Source organism: Panthera pardus, unplaced genomic scaffold, assembly GCF_024362965.1.
Source record: "Panthera pardus isolate Hobbes unplaced genomic scaffold, ASM2436296v1 HiC_scaffold_25, whole genome shotgun sequence".
In the NCBI taxonomy this organism is placed as follows: domain Eukaryota; kingdom Metazoa; phylum Chordata; class Mammalia; order Carnivora; family Felidae; genus Panthera; species Panthera pardus.
This window is the reverse complement of record NW_026526821.1, coordinates 23852159-23874470: the sequence shown is the minus strand read 5'-3', so window position 1 is coordinate 23874470 and position 22312 is coordinate 23852159. Positions and strand designations below refer to the sequence as shown.

Genomic DNA, 22312 nt, shown 5'->3' with positions numbered 1-22312 from the left:
CACAGTACAAAAGATTGCAGGTCAGGTCTTTCTAGCAGTCAGAAATGGCATCAGCAATGCTTTCCAGCGTCAACACCATGGGCCACACTGATTGCATGGCAATAGGCTAATGTGCATTGATCATCAACCAGTCTATTAAATTCAATTTTAGAAATGAGCTCACTGTAGAATATTATGTGAAACACACAGAAACGGGTGAGAGGAGAAAGAAAGAGAGAAAGGGTATATGGAGAGACCAAACACATGGGTGCAGATAACTCACTTACTTGCATTATGACTAAATGATTTACCGAGGCTCTTTTAGCAATGACCACAAAATACAACGAATAAAATTCTGTGTGTCTGCTGTGTGTATGTGTGTGTTAGGCAGATCCAGAGGAAACTGTATTAATACCAAGAAGAAATGGAAAAATAATAAAACATGAAAAGATGGACAGTTTCAATGTCTTCCTCCCTCTTTAGAAAATGATGTGAACATCTGAGTAAAGCATATTTCAGCTGTGATGAAAAGCCAACCTAAAACAGGAGATAATCCTTACATCTCATTTTAATAAATGATTTCCAACTTTTAATGGCACAGAGAAGCTTACTACACTGAAATGCCTTTTTTCAATTATTTATTTATTGGGACACCTGGGTGGCTCAGTTGGCTGAGCAGTCGACTATTGATTTCAGCTCAGGTCATGATCCCAAAGTCATGGGATCAAGCCCCTTATTAGGATCAAGCCCCGTGTTGGGCTCCGTGCTGAGTGTGGAGCCTGCTTAAGATTCTCTCTCCCTCTCTGCCCCTTCCCCGTTCTCACACGCTCTGTCTCCAAATACATATATACATCCATACATTATTTATTTACTTATTTATTTAAAAAATTCCAGCCTTGCAGCTTGGAATCTGCATATTCAAAATTTGTATAGCCTGATCATGTCATAAAAAATGAGGTACGTGGTTTGGCAGGCATACCTGCTGAACCACTGGCTTTAATTTCTGATGGTTATAAAGTACAGGAGCCTTTTCCTCAGGCTTGGAAAACAGCAAAGCAAGAGCCAGCCATCCTTGAAAATTACAGTCATTTACTCACTTGACAAGGCATTCAGTAAGTCTGTAACTATGTTGAAAAGAGCTGATGAGGGACCTTATGGTCCTGGGAAGATCAAACTACCCACACCAATTGAATTTGCTTCTATGTCAGAACATACAGATAAGAGGAGGGTAACAGCTATAATCTACTCTGATTTCTGAAATTTTTGATTGCATCCCACATGACAAGTCTCATGCATACTCCAGTTATAGGGGTTATATTAACATAGACTTCAAAGAGTCACCTTTACCAACAGCACTGACAGCACAGCACCAAATTCTAAAGGAAATAATTCTGGGGTCTCCACTGAAAATGTGTGCTGATAATAATTACGATAGTGGTAGTGGTAACATGAACACATATCACATATCACATTTGATTTGATAATGAGTTCATATATACAATCTTATTTGTGCCTCACAATCATAACCTTGCCCTTCTAGGAGTTCACAGCCTAACTGCTACTGTTGTCCTGATTCTATAAACAAGAAAACAAGGGGTGCCTGGGTGGCACAGTCGGTTAAGCATCCGACTTCAGCCAGGTCACGATCTCGCGGTCCGTGAGTTCGAGCCCCGCGTCGGGCTCTGGGCTGATGGCTCGGAGCCTGGAGCCTGTTTCCGATTCTGTGTCTCCCTCTCTCTCTGCCCCTCCCCCGTTCATGCTTTGTCTCTCTCTGTCCCAAAAATAAATAAATTAAAAAAAAAAAAAAAAGTTGAAAAAAAAAACAAAAACAAGAAAACAAAAGTTCAAAAATGTTAAATGACTTTCCCCAAAGTCACACCCTGTTTTTGACAGTGCTAGGACTTTTATCTCAGACAGCTGGACCCTAAATCTAGTGTCTTCCCTAAAATGTCATACATTTCTGCTTCTGATGAATCATATCAGAAATGGAGAAATCACACAAGCAAAAAAGTTAAAACTGCTAATTTTGGTACTTTGAAAAACAAGAGTAAAATGCAAAGAACTATGAATTATTGAAAAGTTATCCTAGAAACAAGATGAGATTCAACAAGGTCAAATACACAGTGGCATGTCTAGGCCAAAATAATAATAAATAACAGGATGAAGGAAGGGTTTGACTACATATGTAGTTATAATAAAGTCCCAGAGCAGATCTCTGATCATGAACTGACAAATGAGAAATTTTTAAAGTAACATAGACATATGAAAAGAAATTCCATGTACAAAGGTCAAAAACTTTTCTTTCCTCTATCACTGTAATAGTCAAGAGTCTTTGTTTTAGCTACCATACTTAAGAATAAACAAGGAGAAACCTGAGAAATTTCAATGAAGCGTATCAGACAGGTATGGTCACACTGGGTTACCATTGGTCACAAGCCAGGACATTCATGATTCTACAGATGAAAGAAACACCCAGAGGCTGTGCCATGACTTGGCCTGTTTGCTTCCATCATCAGTCTCAATGGATCAGCAGATCTTGGAAGTACTACTCTAATACTGCCTGAGGTGAGTATCACTCACTCTGGGCATCCCTTCCTTAGGGCCCAGATCTACCCCTCCCCAACTTCATAAGAGTCGGCAGGCTGCTGACCCTGGAAACCTGTCCCTTCATCACAGAGATGGGCAGAGGAGTCCCAGCTAACCTAATCTCTTCTTTCTGAGCAGAGATAACCAAAGATAAAAGGCAGCTAAAGTTGGATCATCCCAAAGAGACCGTACTAAGTTCCTGTCAGTTAATACTACAATCCCTGAGCTTCCCGAGGCCTGTTGTTAAACTCTCCTTTCCATTCTGTGAGCACTAGTTAGCCTCCAATAAATGCCTTTGTTTGCTTAAATTAGCTGAAGTCAGTTTCTGTTGCTTGCAATCAATGGATATATTGTCATTCATCAATTCAATATAACCTCTCCATAATAATAACAACATTAGCTAACATTTGTTGAATGCCAACCATGTGCCAGCAACTGTATTAAAAGCTTTTAATCGTAAAAGAGGGTACAATTGTCCTCATTTTACACAAGAGGCATTACCTTATTTTCTGTGAAGCCTTTCAAGTTCCCTAAAGCTTGTTGCTATTTCATTCACGTGGTTTTTAATATTTCCACCAGGAAGGCATATTGTACTATTTTCCTAATCTGTTTATAGTTTGCCCCCCACACTCCCTCACTGCATTAGACTGTGAGCTCCTTGATGGCAAAGATGGTGCACTGTTCAGCACACGTCTGCAGAATGAATCAATATAGTATTTCCTCTTAATTACCTCTTGTATTTCCTCATAATTCCTCCATAATTACACAATATGGTAATTCCTCATAATTACCTCTTGTATTAGTGACGTCCATCCACCTTTACAAATTTCAGGAAAGCTCCCTTGAATACAAAGATTGAGTACAAGGGTTTGGGGAAGGGTTGAGCAGATTTGTGTACTTGCTGCTGCTGTTTTCATGGTTTCCAAACACTACTGTAGCCTGAAGAGGCCCAACTCCCATCCTTTCAGTGTGTTCCTCACATGGCCTCTAAAAACCCACACCTCTCTCAGAGCAGTCTCTTCCACTGGAATATTTCAAGACCACCTCTAGTTCCATGACTCCCATCTGCTAGCATTCTAGACTTGAAGTCAAAATACTTATATAGAAGTTTGAAGTAAGGAGGAGAGCTTCTGATTGAACAGAGAAAGAACTTCATGATCGTCAGGGTAAGAAAACACAAAGTGGGCAATTGAGTTTTTCCTCTCTCGCTGATCATTCTTTTTTTTTTTTTTTAAATGTGTATTTATTTGTGAGAGAGAGAGAGAGAGAGAGAGAGAGCGCGAGCAGGTGAGGGGCAAAGAGAGAGGGGATGAGAGGATCTGAAGCAGGCCCAGTGCTGACAGCAGAGAGCCCAATGCGGGTTCGAACTCACCAACTGTGAGATTATGACCTGAGCTGAAGCCAGACGCTTTACTGACTGAGCTACCCACGTGCCCCTCTCACTGAACATTCTAACGAGATAATAGTGTCTCTCAGGTGAACAGGCTAAACTTTACCAGACCTTTGATCCCTGCCTGCTCTATAACAAGCGCTATGGAAGACTAACTAGGAAACTTTCTAAGAAGTGCCCTTCTGCTATACTTCCAAGTTTAAGAAAGGGCTTATGCTCTGCTAACAAGTGCCAGTGCATGAAAGTTTTGATCAGGCTTTGGTTTCCTGTTGTTAAATACAAGATTTGGGAAGTGAAAACAGTTTAATTTATTAATGGTCATTTATGACCCAAATCAAGGTAGAACCAATCTGTAAGACAATTACCTGAAATATAAGCAAAGGACAATTCCATTCACACCTACTAGTATGGCTATAATTTTAAAAAAAGGAAAATAGCATGTGTTAGGGAGGATGTAGAAAAACTGGAACTCTCATGCATTGCTGGTGAGAATGTAACATAGTACAGTGTTGTGAAAAATAGTTTGATGATTTTTCATAAAGTTAAACACAGAATGACCCTATGACCTAGCAATTCCACTCCTAAGTATATATCCCAAAGAATCGAGGCTGAGACTGAAACAGATATTTGTACACCAATGTTCATAACGGCATAATTTACAATAGCCAAAGGGTGGAAACAACCTACGCATACATCAACAGATGAACAGATACACAAAATGTGGTATCTACATGCAATGGAATACTATTCAGCCCTAAAAAGGAATGGAATGGATATATGCTACAACATAGATGTACCTTGAAAATATTACACTTGAGGGGCGCCTGGGTGGCTCAGTCGGTTAGGCGTCCGACTTCAACTCAGGTCGCGATCTCGCGGCCCATGAGTTCGAGCCCCGCGTCGGGCTCTGGGCTGATGGCTCAGAGCCTGGAGCCTGCTTCCGATTCTGTGTCTCCCTCTCTCTCTGTCCCTCCCCCGTTCATGCTCTGTCTCTCTGTCTCAAAAATAAATAAAAGTTAAAAAAGAATTTTTTAAAAAAAGAAAGAAAGAAAGAAAGAAAGAAAGAAAGAAAGAAAGAAAGAAAGAAAGAAAATATTACACTTGATGAAATAACTCAGACAGAGAAGGACAAATGTATGATTTCCCCTTATATGAAGTACCTAGGATAGGCATAGAGGCTACAAGGCGTTGGCGGAAGTGGAAATGAGGGAATTTTTGTTGGGGATGATAAAAAAAATTGGGATAGACAGGTGATGGCTACATAATATTGTGAATACATTTAATGCCACCAAATTGTACACTTATGAATGGTTAAAATGACAAATACTATGTCATGTATATTTTACTACAATAAGAAAAAAGAAAATTCCAATTACAAATGATTCTTCTCACACAAGAATTTCAATCTGTGACTTAACCATGTACAAACATTAAAGCCTCTCTTACAATACCTATCCCATTCTGAGCAGTAGTTTCATGAAGTAACTTATATTCCTTGCTAGACTGTAAGCTGTCTGGGTGCAGAATTCTACACTGCCTTGTACATGTTCAATAAGGATATACTGAGTGCCTACTATATTCAAGGGATTACGGTATGCAGTAGACATGAAGGATGAATGAAACATAGTACCTATCCTGAGGAAGTCTGTGGTCTCACGTGAAAGAGATTCCACACACAAATGATTATAACACCTAGCACACTGTAAAAAATGGCAATGGTGAGTCTCAGGGCTAAGAGGCTTCAGAGATGAAGCAACATTTATTATATAAAGGGTGAACAGGGATTATTACTTTTCAGACTGAAAGAATGGTATGTGCAAAGCCACAGAGAGGTGAACAAATACTGCATTTTCAGAGAAAAATCTGTAACAGAGATGCCATGATGGGAAGAAGCAGAAGGCAGAACTGGAGAAAGGCAGTCAGTATATGTTTGACTGGAAATTACCCTGAATGCCACATGAAGAGGTCTAAGCACAGGGAAGTTGCATCGACGGATTTGTTCCTGAAAATTAACCGTAGAAGTATAAAGTACAGACCACAAAGTTGGGGGAAAGACCAGAGGCAGGAACATCAGAAGAGATAGGGTGCCTGGGTGATTCAGTTGAGCATATGACTCTTGATTTCGGCTTCAGTCATGATCCCAGGGTTGTGGGATTGAGCCCCATGTCGGGCTCCACACTGAGCATGGAGCCTGCTGAGAGCCTGCTTGAGATTCTCTCTCCTTCTGCCCCTCTCCCCCTGCTCACGTGCACTCTCGTGCACATGCACGTGCTCTCTCTCTCTCTCTCTCTCTCTCTCTCAAAAAAAAGGAATACTAGAGGAGGCTGCAGCAATGGTGTAAGTGAGAGTTGGTAAGGAACTGAATTAGCATAAATGGCAACGGGAATAAAGAGGAAGGAATGCTTTTAAGAGAAATGTCTATAGCAGGATCAGCAGTGGGTGTGGAGGGGAAAAGGTGAGGAGGCCATGACTTGCACATAATCAGACCTCACTAAATGCTAGCTGAAAAAAGAATATAACAGTTATATGTAATCATAAGCTGATGACTTTCTGACCCTGGTAGCACTAAGGGCAGACAACCAGTCTTGTAGGGTTTTAGCAATCACAGTGCCCTCAATGTCTCCTGTGTTGTGGTAATGGAAAATCTTACTTGAACAAGATGTAATATGAGCAAGATGTGTACTTAGCTAGAGCCCGGCAGGCGTCTCCAGCGGAGCAGGAGTACAGAACATCAGGGCCTAGAGCTGATCCCCGTTCCCAGTAATCTGTTCACTACCAGTCAAGGGATATCATCCCTCTGGGGCCTCTGCATTCTACCTGCAGTCATGAGGTCTGATTACTGTCAGCAGGATGCTGACACACCTTAGGTTTCCAGAGACACTTGCGGGCTCCCAAATGCACCATGGACCTCATGACTGCACTTACGAGTGCAGAAAAGCTGCAGGCATGATGTTGCTTTTTAAATGATTTTTTTTTAAAAAGTTTTAATGTTTATTCATTTTTTTTTATTTTTTTTTTAACGTTTATTTATTTTTGAGACAGAGAGAGACAGAGCATGAACGGGGGAGGGGCAGAGAGAGAGGGACACACAGAATCGGAAACAGGCTCCAGGCTCTGAGCCATCAGCCCAGAGCCCGACGCGGGGCTCAAACTCACGGACCGCGAGATCGTGACCTGAGCTGAAGTCGGACGCTTAACCGACTGAGCCACCCAGGCGCCCCTAATGTTTATTCATTTTTGAGACAGAAAGAGAGAGAGAGAGAGAGAGAGAGACAAAGCATGAGTGGGAAGGGGCAAAGTTAGAGGGAGACTCAGAATCTGAAGCAGCTCCAGGCTGAGCTGAGATGCCTGCACAGAGCCCAACGTGGGGCTTGAACCCCGGACCGGACCGCGAGATCATGATCTGAGCCGAAGTCCAGACAGAGCCGCCCAGGCACCCCTAAATGACTTTTTATTAAATTTAGGCAGACTGGGGACTGTAGAACACTACAGGATGCTTGTTCCCCATCAATAACCAGCTATCTCAAAAGCACAGACTTATAAACAAAACAGATGAAAATGGATAATTAACAAATTAGTAAGTTCTTTGCTAATGGAGCCTGGGCACTGTCACTTGTCCTGTGTACTGAAGATCTAAATATCCCAGAAGACCTGGAGGCAACACTGAGCTCACTGACTCCAGCCACAATCCTTTCCCACTCAGCAATTCCAAGACAGACATCATGTTGCCTGGAAAACATTTCCTGAGGATCTATGCCCTTCCCAATCTTGAGATTTCTAGCATTTTTTACAAAACAGTCCTGTCTTCTCCTTCTCTGCAGTAATGGGGAGCAAAAGAGATGGGCCACCCTAATCAACTGAATCACACATGTTAACTAGTGACTCCAGCTGAGGAGAGGAGGTCAGACCAAAGTCTACAGCCCCAAACAGGTCAGACCAAGTCTACATACAGCTCCAAACAGTAAGGTGGACATTTCCATTGTTCTCTACAGGTCATAAAGAATGCTGGTCTTTCACTACTGTTTCCTTACTGTTTATTGCTCAGAACCATACAATTTCCAAAACACTGATCCTGTGGTAACCTGAGAAAGAGGCTGTTCCCTGCTGTAGAAATGTAGAAATGCATATGAGCAGGGGGAGAGAGTAGAGGGAGAGAAATGAGTCAGAAAGGTGACTTACCAATTATCACCCAGCTCATAGATGGTCAAGATGTTCAGAGAAACAATGTCATCTGATTCCTAGTCCAACATTCTTTTTGTCTTAAGGCTCAAACAGAACTGCCATCCACCTGATAGAATCCTGCTGAAGTATCCTGGGAATGGCTAAGCCTGAATTCTAGTAGAGGTACTCTTGCGCAAGTAATGAGGCGGTCAATGGTGAGACAAACAGTAACGTTCAGATTCCCAGGAAATGGAATGGACACTTGTCTCTATAGGCTAATTCTTTTTGGCCTCTTTTTTCAGTAAAAGGTTACTAAAAGGGTAAACATTTTATCCAAAGAAAAAAGAAAGCCTCAGTTGGAATGCTGTATCTGTTAAAAAGTTGCTCTCTCTAGTGATTTGTCTTCAACAAGTCCCACTCAGACCTTAGAAATGCTTTGAAATCTAAGTAAATTCTGGGCTCAGTCAGCTCCATTTTGCCACCTTGTGACTCTCAAAGACAAATCTCTGAAACTCAGTTTTTCCATCTAAATTATGCAAAACTGCCTTTATTTTTTCTTTCTACATTACCATGTGACATGAAAATACTTAACAATAAGTAACAAAATGAGTATCTGCAAACATCTGCCTAGCCCCCAGGCACTGTTCAAAAATTCTCACACGTGATAACTCTCTTAAACCTCCATAAGGTTAAACTCTCTTAAACCTCTAAGGTGAGGTAGGTACTATAGCTATCCCTATTTTACAGAGGAAAAAAAATGGAGGCACAGAGACTAAGGACCTTACCCAAGGTCACACGGCTGGGATGGCATCTGAGCCCAGTCTGGCTTTGGTGCCCGAGGGCTCTCAACCACTGTGATTCTGCCTTAGAAAGCAAGTTACAAACCCAACCCACTCCTCCACTGGAGCCAGGGCTGCCAGTCTCCATCCCTCTCTTCAGCCTCTGGGGGCTGCCTAGTTTCCAGTACCATCCCGCCATCACACTCAGCCCTGGGCTGGGCCAGCTTCTCCAGAAGGCTGCAGCAAAAATACAACAAAACAAGCAAAAAAACAGGTGAACTCAAATCTTACTTGTTTATCTATTTAGTTTAGAACCTAACCCAGGAAAAATTCAACTTCATTTCTCTTTTTGGTATAGGCTAGAGACTGTAAGCCCTGTAAGATCTCTCTGGTGCACTCTCTACCAACAGCATTTGCAGATTAGCACACAGTGAGGATGTTCCCTAAATGTTCCCTATATATGGGGCACCTGGGCGGTTCAGTCAGTTGGGCGTCCGACTTCAGCTCAGGTCGTGATCTCGCGGTTCGTGGATTCGAGCCTCGCATCAGGCTCTGTGCTGACAGCTCAGAGCCTGGAGCCTGCTTCGGATTCTGTGTCTCCCTCTTTCTCTCTGTCCCTCCCCGACTCGCGCTCTGCCTCTCTCCTCAAAAATAAATAAACATTAAAAAAAATTGAAAAAAAATGTTCCCTAAATAAGTGAATAAAAAAATCCTTAATAGAGCCATAAAATTAATAATGATGCTGAGCCTGAAGGGAAAAAGAAATTCAATAGTGCCTTCATCATCAACAAATGTATATTCAGTGTTAACCATCCCCCAAACACTGTTCTAGGAGTTGAAGCTACAGCAATAAATATGAGACAATACAGGGCTGCTCGGCAGGCTCAGTCTGTAGAGCGTGCAACTCTTGATCTCGGGGTTGTGAGTTCAAGCCCCACAATGGGTGTAGAGATTACTTAAAAATAAAATCTTAAGGGGCGCCTAGGTGGCTCTGTCAGCTAAGTGTCCGACTTCGGCTCAGGTCATGATCTCACGGTTTGTGGGTTCAAGCCCTGGATCGGGCTCTGTGCTAACACTGGAGCCTGGAGCCTGGAGCCTGGAGCCTGGAGCCTGGAGCCTGGAGCCTGCTTCGGATCTCGTGTCTCCCTTTCTCTCTGCCCCTCCCCTGCTCGCACTCTGTCTCTGTCTCTCTCTCTCAAAAATAAATAAACATTAAAAAGAAATTTTTTTTAATCTTAAAAAAAAGAGAGAGAGAGAGAGAGAGAGAGAGACAATACTTGAACTCCTGGAGCTTGCATTCTAGGAAGTAGAATGTACTTGCCTATTGTGAAATAGGCAATAGGCAAAATAAAATACATAGAATGTTAAATAATAATTTTAGTGCTATTGCCCTAATCCTGTCATTCAAGGCTCATAATATGAATACTGCCCAGTGCTGTGTATGGTGTCCTGATGTGGGGATAGGATGGGAGCCCACTGATTCTCATTCTGATAATGAGTTAGGAATAGACTCTGTGATTTCACTCACTCAACCACTAACACTTGATAAAGGCCTATTATGTACTAAACACTGTGCTAGACACTAGAACACTGACCTAAAGAGAAAAGGATCAAAAGAGATCTGTATCACAGAAGGTAAATGGAGGGTATGTATGGGAGCTCCAGGGAATGGCAAAGGTAATAATATGATGTAATGAAAAGAATAGAGTTGGGGCTGACTCGGTGGCTCAGTCAGTTAAGTGTCTGACTCTAGATTTTGGCTTAGGTCATAATCTCATGGTCTATAGGTTTGAGCACTGCGTCGGGCTCTGCACTGGCAGTGCAGAGCCTACTTGGGAATCTCTCTCCCTCTCTCTCTGCCCCTCCCTCGCTTGCAGGCTGTTTCTCTCTCTCAAAATAAATAAATAAACTTAAAATAAGAAAAGAAAAGAAAAGAAAAGAAAAGAAAAGAAAAGAAAAGAAAAGAAAAGAAAAGAAAAGAAAAGAAAAGAAAAGAGAAAAGAAAAGAAGAAAAGAAAAGAAAAAAGAAAAGAAAAGAAAAAAGAATCAATCAGCGGTAAGTTTTAATCTCTGCTCTACTACTAATATAGGACTCCAAACAAGCCATTTTTTCTTGCCAGGACTAAGTGTCCTCAATTGAAAAGATTAAATGAGGATCATCTTTGTGCCTATCAAACTTCTAGGAGATTGCCGGCCATTGAAGTGACACAAAATATAAACTGACTGCTTTGCAATTCTGACCAGTGAGGGCTAGCCCTGAATGGGGCTTCCTGTCATCAGCCAGAGCAGTCTGGACTTCCTTTACACAGTTCCTGGCCGTCACCACCAAGCGGAATTCTTCTGCCATCCATGTCTACCCATGGCTTCAGACCACAACTCCAGCATGTTACAAACCCCAAATTGGTCCCCAAATCCACTCAAGTCTCTTCTGGGCCTCTGAGCTGAGGATAATAGGAAAAGGGCCAGTTCTTTCAGGGCTAGAGCAAAAGAAGCTTACAGAATAAGTAGGAAGTCTGGTAAACTGCTGTTCCCCTACTTTGAATACTACCCTGGACTGGAAAACTCTTAACTCAGATTTTTTTCAAGTTGGAAGGGCTCTTAGAAATAATCTGGTCTAGTCTCTTCAACTTGAAGCTGCTGGTTAATGGTGGAACTAAGTTTAATTCCCTACTCTTTTGACTCCAAGACTAGTGAGTGGTTTTTCAACTCTCCCATCCTCTCCTTCCTCCAGAAGGAGGATCCTCTTCGGCAGGCAACTCAGCTTGGGACCCAAAGCACAGCAGATGATAAACACCTTCTGTCTTTGAAAGAGAAGAAGCATAGTCATAAATTATCTGTACTCAAAATACCATAGACACTAGAATTCATTTGAAATCCAAAGAATCTCAGCAAAAGGGCATAGGACAGGGATGAAAGGAGTAGTGTGGGAGACACAGAGAATGCCACGGAGTGCTTAATGGGAACCGTCTCCTACTTCCCCCATAACCAGGCACAAACCACAAGCCTGCTGATTCTTAACCCTAGCAGCTGAACTACCCAAGGCCCACAAAAGGGGCAACACACACAGTTTACACCTTTTATTATTCTGATAGAAATTTCTCTCCTGGGAGCAGAAAGAGGTCAAAAGTCCAAAACCAAAAATATAGATCTTTGTAAGTCAGAGCAAAAGAAGCAGTACAGCAGACAGTTATTTAAAAAAAAAAAAAAAAAAAAAGCAGAGTAGGAGGTGTTAGAAAACTCACTCCAAGTAATTTATTCACTAGGAACCACAAAGGGCTTTCCCAAGAAAAGCAAAAACACCATTAATTTCCCCAGTACCCTCCTTTCAAAGGGCTCCAAACACTTCACACATATCGTTTTAAATTGTCCTCAAAGGCTCCAAAATAAGGAGTTACTATTTCCCCAAGTTCAGATGGAGAAACTAAAATATTCATGCCCACCCTGCTCTGTCCAAGTCATCCTAACAGATTTAGCCAACTTCGACTGAGTGCCTGCAAGGCACATGACCTATGCCAGGCAGAATAAGCAAGACAAAGATGAAAGATATGATCTCTGTCCTCCAGAAAGTCAGAATCCAGTGAGGCATAACAGATGTATACATAAATCTTCAAATAAGGCAGCCTACGCTAGGTGCCATAGAAAGGTTCCAAACAGTGCCTATTTTATCAAGTGACTAAAATGTGCCAAGCACTGTACTAAGTCATTACTAGCATCATATTTTTTAAGTCACATGCTATGTGTGACTTATAGAGAAAGAAATGTAGACAATGAAAGGTAAAGAGAGTTGCCTAGGGTCTCAAGGTTGTGGCACAGCATGGATTAGAACCCAGGTCTGTCTGGCTCCAAAGCCCATGTGATGAGAGGTAAGTGCTTGGGAAGTTACACACATACATATATGATAGCAGAGCATCCTTTTCTCAGAGCCAGATAGAACTCCTATAGGGGAAGGAGCCCCCTGCTAGAGATCCCTGGCTAGAGAAGGGCCTGGCTTGGTGATACCTCTACAGAGCTCACAGAGCTCACCTGGTGGGGGTAACCTCTGCCTCTTTTGCCAAGGCTCCACTTTGGAGGCCAAGGAAGAAAGATCTGGAGGAAGAAGAGCTTATGAGGCCACTGTTCACAGACCAGATAGGTTAGAGAGAGCATGATCACCCTTGGGGAATCCCTGGATCTGAGCAAGGCTAGGTTAATATAAATAGCTCTATTTTAAGACCTCAGGACATGAAACAGATGGGGGAAAAGAGAAGATCCTCCAAATTCTAGGAGCAAAGTTGAGCCTGGAACTATGGATGCCCAATCACCATGCCAGTATTCTTCCCATTTAATAATGGGATCCTTCTGTAATTATTTTCAAATCTTAATTTCAACCTAACAAAACAACATCAACAATAACAACAGCCCTTTGATGGAGCCAGGTACTTCTGTCTATTACTATCTCAATCAACACAACTGACTTTACTCCTATCAATGGATAGGTTAGTCATTAGTTCATTCACTTGTTCTTATATTCTACCTACTTCCAAAAAAGGTTCAAGTTGGCTTATAACAAAAGGTATGTGGTATGGCCAAAAGAGCAAAAGTTTGAAAGTCAGTCAGATCTGGGCTTGTGACTTCTTGTGGTGGCCACAGCCAAGTTCTTCAACTTTTCTGCCCCTCAGTTCTCCTCAGCTACAAAATGGGTACACTCACCTCTCTAACCAGGCAATTTGTGATTGAGATGGTATCTGTAAAATGTCTGCCAGAATCTGGCCCACAGTATACATCTCAACCAAAAGAAGAAAAGAAAAAAAAAAGTAAGAGAAAAGGGTTAAGTAATAAACTGTCTGTGTGAGAGAGAGAGAGGATAATGAAAAATTATATCAAATACCTAAATAAGGGAAGCTCTGTACTTTCTGGCAGCCCTGGCAACAGGAAAACAGGATTGTTCTACTACTCTCATTGTTAAATAAAGGTATGCATATAAGTTCATCAAGACAGAGAAAGTTCTTGTTTCTAAATGCAAAAAGGTTCATGTATACTTGAGTGAACGTGTATGTGCACACACATACACACACACGCACGCTTACACCGTTTTTCTCTCCAACAGGAACAGGGCAAATGGCTCTCCAGAGCCCTGCTGCCCCTCTGACACCACACTACTGCTGCTTGCAATGAAGTACTTCAACAGTTAAAACATTTTTGTGCCAATATTTTAAGAGTGCAGAAGGTTCCAAATTACATGTAAAATAAACAATGCCAGACTGTGAAAACTCTTGGCTGCAACGTTCTCTGATGTTAACAAGAGTTTCTTTATTACTGTAACCTTTCAGAAGTGAATAAAAATTATTTCTCTGCCCTAGTTTTGCCCTCCAGTAAAAGGGAAGAGAACAGTGACCATGGAAAGAGCTGTACAATGACCTCTCATGAAGGCTAGGAGGCTGGGAAGGGGGCAGTTTAAAACACAAAGCCTTCCATATATGTTTCTAGTCAAAGGTTAGAAATTTAGTTTGTGCTGTGCTGATCATATTGTAAAATTTTATGTTCCTAATATTTTTATGTAACTAAAACCCTCAGGGAGACCAGAGGGCATTTGCAAGAGCCCAAACTAAGCTTAAGTTAAGAAAAAACCCAAATCTTGATCAAGGCTCCTTAGCCACTTAGGGAACTTCATTACTCTGAAATTGAGTCTGAAGTGCCCTTAAAAAGAGCGGGGGGGGGGGGGGGGGGGAGAAATTCTATAGGTGGCCAGGACTTAGACAAAATATGTTATTTTGCAGACCTTTGAGTCAAGGAGTCTCTGAATACTGGACACCCAAAATGATCTCAAAATGGAGCTAGTCTGAATAAAGAGAGTCTGATTTCAGCACTGCAGGAAAAGGACAAAAGTCACCATACAAAGGCAAACATGCTTTGTCCTCACACAATCCTGCCTCTACCTACACTATTCCTCTGCCTGGAAGGTTCCTCTCATCTGTCAAACACTTATCTGAAAAGATACAACCCAAATGTCATCTCCTCCAAGCTTCTCTCCTCTGGGCCTTCTCAGCAATTTTTAAATATCACAATCTCTTAATACTGTAATCACCTGCTTATATGTTTGTCTTTTCCTACTAGACCGGGGAGCCAGGGACAGTATCTTCATCATCTGTGTATCTCCAGTGCCTAGCAGAGTACATGGAAGCTAGCAGGCCACAATAAAATGGATGGATAGATGGGTAAAACCTTGTTTGTGTCTGGGAACAGAAATCAGACAGAGAATGATGAACTGCTAAAAAAACAGAACACAAGCTCTGGGATTTAACACAAGGCTAGCTTTTCAGACTCTCACAGAGTTGCGGAATGTTAAGTCTGGAAGAGAATTTAGAAATCATCTAGCTCTCCTCCCCAGAGAGGTGAGGTGATTTGACTTACTTGAGCTCACCCAGAGAGTGGTCATGCTGGCCAGAACTCCCTCCGTTATACCATACCGTCCATTCTCTCTACTGTAAATAGTTACAGGTATAAAAATCTTTTGGCAGTAAGATGAGAAATATGATTAAGACTACATATTATGAGAATGCTATTTGTTACAAACAAGTAACAATAGATGTCACACTGAAATTCAAATAACTTGATACAAAATGCAATACCGGAGTTGCTCAAAAAGTTAAACATAGCATCACTGTATGTCCCAGCAATTCCACCCCTAAGTAATATACCCAAGAGAACTGAAAACCTATGTTCAGACAAAAACCTGTACGTGAATTTCACAGCAGCATTATTCATAAAAGCCAAAAAATGGAAAACTACCCAAATGTCCATCAATTGATAAATGGATAATCAAATGTGGCATATCCATACAATAGACTACCCCATAGAAAGGAATGAAGAACTGGGGCGCCTAGGTGGCTCAGTCAGTTGAGGGTCTGACTCTTGATTTCGGCTCAGGTCATGATCTCAAGGTTCGTGAGACTGAGTCCCAAGGCAGGTTCTGCACTGTCAGCTTGGGATTCTCTCTCTCCCTCTCTCTCTGCCCCTCCCCGGCTTGCCTTGTACACTCATACACTCACTCTCTCTCTCTCTCTCTCTCTCTCAAAATAAATAAACATTAAAAAAAAAAAAAAAAGGAATGGCGTACTGACACACACCACAACATGGATACACCTTGAAAACATTATGCTAGGTGAAAGACAGATAGAAAAGGCCACATATTATATGGTTCCATTTATATGAAATGCCTCATTATAGGTAAATCTATGGAGACAGAAAGTAGAGTAGGGGTTGTCAGGGGCTGAGGGAAGAAAGGAATGGGAAGTGGCTGCTAATGGGCACAGAGTTTCTTTTTGAGATGATGAAAATGTTCTGGAATTAGACAGTGATGGTTGCATAACACTGTGAATTTACTTAAAAAATTAAATTAAAAAAATATATATATACTAAAAATGGTGGATTTTATGGTAGATGAATTATAACTCCATTTTTTTAAATGGAAGAAAAAAAGATACAATCTCTACCCTCTAGGAGCTAACAATTTAACTGAAGGAGTCCAGACCAACATACAGGCATACTTCAGTGTTATGTGACAAGTAATGTTATACAAGATAGAGGAAGAAGGAAACAACACTTGGGTTAAAAATCTCAATGCTTATGTTAGAGCCATAGTTCCTAGTAATGATGACCTTTTCAGGCAGTACAGGGTAGTGATTAAGAGCATGGTCTCTTGAGTCTGGCAGATTTGGGTTCCAATCCAGGCTCATATTTACTATGTAAGACTGGTTAAGTTACCTTACTGGTAGGTGGAATAATGGTCTCCCAAGAGATCTACATTCTAATTCCTGGAACCTGGGAATGTACCTTATATGGGGGAAAAGGACTTTGTTGTTATGATTAGATTAAGGGTCTTCAGATACGGAGGTTACCCTGAATTATTCAGGTGGGCCCTGAATATAATTACATGTACCCATATAAGAGGGAGGCAGAAGTCCCCTAGACCCAGATAGCAGAGGAGAAGGCAACATGACCACAGAGGGAGTGATGTGGCCATAAGCCAAAGAATGCCAGCAGCCACCAGAAGCTGGAGAGGGCAAAGAACAGAGTCTCCCCTAAAGCCTCCAGAAGGAGCACAGCCCTGCTAATACCTTGATTTTGGCCCAGTGAAGCTGATTTCTGGCCTCTAGAACTATGGAGAATAAATTTGTGTTGTTTTAAGCCACCAAGTTTGTGGTAAGTTGTTACAGCAGCTACAGGAAACTAATAACTAACCTCTGATTCTAGTGTCTTCATCTATAAAACAAGGATAGATATATGACCTCAAAGGAAAGATTGTGGTTAATGTAAAACTCATATGGTATTTATAAAGTGCACATCAAAGAGAAAGTTCTAGGTAAACGTTAGCTACTACGTTTCTGTATTATGCTGAAATCCTCTTTCACAGGGCACCTGCCCATGCCCAGACCCTGCTCCCCTCAGCAGGGAGAACAGTAAGAGCTGGCACTCAGGAGACTTGAGTTCCTCTCTTTAGTTGACTTCTAACTTAAATTTATCCAGCTCTCCTTGAGCCAGTTTCTCCATCAGTTAAATGACAGGATGAGACTAGAGCAGTGGCCCTCTAACTGGGGAGTCTGTTAAAACAGACTGCTGGTGGGACCCCTGGGTGGCTCAGTCGTTTAAGTGTCTGACTCTTGATTTCGGCTCAGGTCATGATCTCACAATTTGTGAGATTGAGCCCTGTGTCAGGCTCAACATGACAGCGCAGAGCCTGCTTGGAATTCTCTCTCTCCCTCTTTCTCTGCCCCTCCCCTGTGTGCGTGCTCTCTGTCTCTCTCAAAATAAACGTTTAAAAAAAACCCAAAAAACAGATTGCTGGGCCCTACCACCGGAGTTTCTGATTCAGCAGATCCAGGGTGGAGCCCTAAACTTGCATTTTTAACAAGTTCCTAAATGATGTTGAGACTGCTGGTCTGAGGACCACACTTTGAAACTCTCTGGACTAGCTTATTTCAGGTTCCTTTCCAGTTTCAATAGTCTAAGACATCCAATAGATGTAGCATTCAAACAATAAACACTGCTGTATCAGACTGAAATAGTTTTACAACTAAATTCTTTTCTGATGTTAAGAAAGTGGGGGATGGGAGAGTATGAAGTACATGGTTAAAGACTAGTTTTAACTTTTGAACTAAACAGAATGAAAAATCTTAAGCAACAGTGGGAACAGGAAGAGGCTGTCCCCTTATCCAGCATGCTGGCCCCATTTTAATTTATTTTAATCCCACCTTTCTGCCTTTTCACCAGACCCCTCCCCCTCACGCCCTCCACGAGAAACACATCTAGGTGTCTCCTGAATTCATTTATTGGGTCGGCAGCGCACAGTATAATACCGCCTTTGTTAGTCTCCTAGCCCAGCTTCTCCTAGCACAGTGTTCAGTCTCTGTGTTCCTCTACTCTTAAAAAAACACAACCAAGGAGTCTCTGAAAAATAATTGTAAAATCAACTAAGGCAAATTCAGACTATGTGGAGACGTTCAGACTCTAAATGCTGGAAAAAGAAACAAATTCAGAACATTGTTAGCATTCTCACCTGTCCTTTTTTCCCCTTAATCTCTATTAGTCCTATTGAGTAGGAAACCTCTGCCGTATTGGATTAGAAAGTCTGAATAAAAGGGGCCTCAGCCTGGGGACTGTGCTGAAGAAATGGAATGCCTCGAGATTCGAGAAAAGCTGTCCTCTTGGCCTTTGGAAGTCCTTGGTAAGAAGACCAGGGAGAAGGAAACTGCCATGAAACTGATCCCCCCCCCCCCCCCCCCCCCCCGTGAGGGATCACAGTATAATAAAGTGGATACTGGACTGGGAACCAGCATCCCCTAGTTTGGGTACTCATTCTGCTATTTTCTAGCTGCATGACCTCGGGCAAATCAATTAACTTCTCTGGGACCGCATTTTCTCACCACATAAATTAAAACAGTGGGACCAGATCTATAGTCCTCACCCTGAGATGTACATCAGAAATTTTCTGGGGATATGTTTCAAAATTAACACATCTGAGCCCCTTCAGATTGAGAACCATTGAATGAGAGATATCTGAGGCACTCCATCTAACATCCTAAGGTTCATTTATCCCATAAAGTGAATTAGAAATATAAATGATGAGAGAGCCAAGGAACCCAGGAGGAAGGTCAGGGAGAGAAAAATGAAACTCTTTTCGGGGAGAGGGTGGTCAGAGAAATTGAATCCAGGTGTGATAAGAGACCATTCATTAAGTCAGTATTTGAAAGATAGTGCTGCCCAGTCACTAATAATAGAAGCAAGGACGTGTGTTCACTCAACAGGTATCTGAGGGGTGACTGTGTCAGGCACTCTGTGTAAGACACCAGGAATCCTAGGATCCTCATCCCATCTAATGGGCATGACCTACACAAACCCACAATTACAGTAGAGCATGGTAAGCCCTCTCTCAGAAGTTTGTGCAAAGTGCTACAGCAATAGAGAGAAGGGAGTGGCCAAATATACCAATTATTATGGTGGGGGAGGGAATGCTGGGAAAAGCTGCGTGTAAGAGGTACTATCCAGATGCATACTATAGCATCAGTGACAATCTGGCATGTATGTGTGCGTATAGACGCGCTTGAGCATGAACATTTGTGTATTAGAGGTTTGTTGGCAATCAGACTAAAGAGGTAGGCGGGGTCTAGAATATGAAGATTTCTTCCCCCCCCCCGCCCCATTTTTCACTTTGAAAATCAAACTTAAAAAATGTAAGAGTAGTAAAACAAAAATTTGTATGATTTTTAGATTCACAATTGTTAATATTTTGTAATATTTGCTTCATGTCTCTCTCTGCGCACGCACACACACACACACAATCCTTTTTTCTTTTGCTAAACTATGTGAAAATATCAAAACATTTCAATCCTAAATACTGTATCTTCTAAGAACATTCTCCTATATAACTATGAAGAGTTCTACATACCATTGCTAAGATGTTTGAATTTTGTTCCTCAGATTTCTAGACAGAGGAGGGATCCAATCAGATGTAGAAATTGGAAAAACCTCTGGTGGTTTATGTGGTGACAGGGTTCACTAGAGTAGAGAAAGTCCAGGAACTAGTTAGGAGGCCGTGTGCAATAAAGGAGAGATGATGAGGGTGGATATAAGCAATGGAACAGAAGGGAGGATAAAATCCAAAGATATTTTCGGCAGAAAAGTGACAGGACAATTTGGGTACAGAGGATGAGGCAGGGGTTGAGGAAGACTAAGAATTCCAGCGGGTGGAGGGGGTGCTGGATTGATAGAGATGACAGCAGAAGCAAGACAAGAAACCTAGGAAGAACAGGTTCATGGAGCTATTTATCCCATCTCCTGAGGGAGATGTGTTTATTTATTTTTAATGTTTTGTTTTTCTTTTTGAGAGACAGAGAGAGAAGACCACGAGCAGGGGAGGGGCAGAGTGAGAGGGAGACACAGAATCTGAAGCAGGCTCCAGGCTCCGAGCAGTCAGCACAGAGCCCAATGCTGGGCTTGAACCCATGAACCGTGAGATCATGACCTGAATTAAAGTCAAATGCTTAACCGACTGAGCCACCCAGGAGCTCCCAGAGATTTATTTAGAAGAACCATTAACCCCTGAAAGGGAGATGTGGAAAATGGCGGGGTGCTCAGTACACACAGGTCTAAGCAGTATTAGAATCTATGGTACAAAAGATGTCAAAGGGAACTGGGCACTTAGAGAGACTGGAGGCAATAAATGAATGAATGAATGAATGAATATATATATACACATATATATATATATACATACATATATATATATATCATGTATATATATATCGTGTATATATATATACATAATATATATATATATATTATGTATATATATATATACACGATAGGTTGGAGAGGTAAACAGTTCTGAAATGATGAACTGAATTAGGAGTATGAAGAGTATTTAAGAAGTGTATCTTAGGTGTCTATGCACCAAGGCAGCCAGGGCTTTCAAAATGGTTCAAAATGGTTCACTGAATGGTTTCAAAAAGTTCACTGTCTTTCTCCTACAGAAATTCCATGAGGGAAACTGAAGATAACAAAGGGGATCATATTCACTTACCGATTTACTCAGTCAAGAAACATTTACTTAATGCCTACTGAGTATAAAGCTCCATTTTAGGTACCATAGGAATACAAAGATAAACAAATATGAATCAGACCTCAGTTAATTCACAATCTATAACTGGGATGTAAAAACAGCCATGAGAGAGATAAATGATCGTGTGCATAGATAGAATTAGATTCAATTTAAATTCAATTCAGAAAGGTTTATAACTTCTTTTTCAGGGACAATCCCTGAAATAAAGTGAGTCCAATATGCAACCCAGAAGGACAGGCCAACCAAGCCATCAGACTAGCATTCCGAATGTGTGCTCCCAGGGATCTGATCAGTGACAAAACTGCCTAAAGCATGTACTCCAAGCGCTCTTGCTACTTCTTAAGACCTGAGATTAGGAAACTTGTGTGAAGAATGCATCTACTAAAGATACATCTCAGTTGGACCCTGCTAAAGTTCATGAGCCAATCCCAAAATGAAATTGCTCTGCCTTCTAAGAATTTAGGCTTCTCTCACCTAATAAACAAATATCCACTCCAACAGCTTAGGACATTTAATTTTTTTTTTTTTTTTTTTTTTTTTGAGAGAGAGAGAGTGCGTGCACATGAGTGTCCATGCACATGTGAGCGGGGGGACAGAGGGAGAGAGAGAGAATACCAAGCAGGCTCCACACCCAGCGCAAAGCGTTATGGACTCTGGGATCATGATCTGAGCAGAAATCAAGAATCCAACACCTAAAAGACTAGCCACCCAGGTATCCCCCAGCTTAGGATATTTAAAAACAAAAACAAAAACTTCCCAAAAGAAGGACTGATTTCTGAGAACATGTCTTATTTTAAAAGAGAGGTTAGAAGCTTTTGCGCAGTGGCAGTATCATAGCCAATGAGGTTTATCCGAGGTGCGATTATTGCTAATTAAAAGAGAGGTTAGAGTGGGAGAGAACCAAAGCATAAGAGACTCTTAAAAACTGAGAACAAACTGAGGGCTGATGGAGGGTGGGAGGGAGGGGAGGGTGGGTGATGGGTATTGAAGAGGGCATCTTTTGGGATGAGCACTGGGTGTTGTATGGAAACGATTTTGACAATAAATTTCATATATTTAAATTAATTAATTAAAAATAAAATTTTTTTATTTTTTATTTAAAAAAAAATTTTTTTAACGTTTATTTATTTTTGAGACAGGGAGAGACAGAGCATGAACGGGGGAGGGTCAGAGAGAGGGAGACACAGAATCCGAAACAGGCTCCAGGCTCTGAGCTGTCAGCACAGAGCCCGACGCAGGGCTCGAACTCACGGACCACGAAATCATGACCCGAGCGAAGTCGGCCGCCCAACCGACTGAGCCACCCAGGCGCCCCTACAT

At 41.7% G+C, this 22312-nt stretch overlaps 1 protein-coding gene and 1 pseudogene across 6 annotated transcripts in view; one reads left to right on the top strand and one right to left on the bottom strand.

Annotated features, from left to right (window-relative positions):
- LOC109272515 (ubiquinol-cytochrome-c reductase complex assembly factor 1) overlaps positions 1-22312 on the bottom strand; it is a 101551-nt gene that overhangs the window by 16656 nt on the left and 62583 nt on the right. The gene's annotated exons all lie outside the window — the stretch shown is intronic.
- Positions 21804-21872, top strand: LOC128773600 (U4 spliceosomal RNA; annotated as a pseudogene).